Below are 417 nucleotides of genomic sequence, written 5' to 3'. Positions count from 1 at the left end.
AAAAAAAAAAGCTCAAAATACCCTTAGAAAGGCTCCTATTAAGGAAAACCTGTACAACCCTTATTTTTCCAAGCTCCAGTCTGTGTGAGTGAATACAAAATAAACATGAATCTTCCGCGCGTTCATTTGTAATTCCCCATTTCCCTTTTGAACAATTTTCTCTAAAGGTTTTCATTTTCAAGACAGGCTGTAAAAATTTCTACAAGAAAGGTAAAACCGAAAACAAGAGCGGTGAGCACAAAGCGGGGGGAGGGGAAGCGGCGTGGGGCGGTTGGGGAGAAGGCGCGCTTTCGAGGCGGGCTTTTCGAATTTGAAAGTACCCAATAACAGCGCGGCATTGCTGCCAGCCAATCAGAGACGCGAAGATGCTATAAAAGCCGCTGCCGCAGCGGCGAGAGGGGACACTGCAGCGGGTGG

General features: G+C 47.2%; 1 protein-coding gene across 1 annotated transcript in view; it reads left to right on the top strand.

Moving 5' to 3' along the window:
• Nucleotides 1-417, top strand: part of LOC104294756 (histone H3.3-like) — a 1,519-nt gene that overhangs the window by 761 nt on the left and 341 nt on the right. The window lies entirely within an intron of this gene.

The sequence above is a fragment of the Charadrius vociferus genome, unplaced genomic scaffold (assembly GCF_000708025.1).
Source record: "Charadrius vociferus isolate BGI_N301 unplaced genomic scaffold, ASM70802v2 scaffold871, whole genome shotgun sequence".
Classification (NCBI taxonomy): domain Eukaryota; kingdom Metazoa; phylum Chordata; class Aves; order Charadriiformes; family Charadriidae; genus Charadrius; species Charadrius vociferus.
The sequence above is the reverse complement of the archived record's forward strand: the minus strand, read 5'-3'. Positions and strand labels throughout refer to the sequence as shown.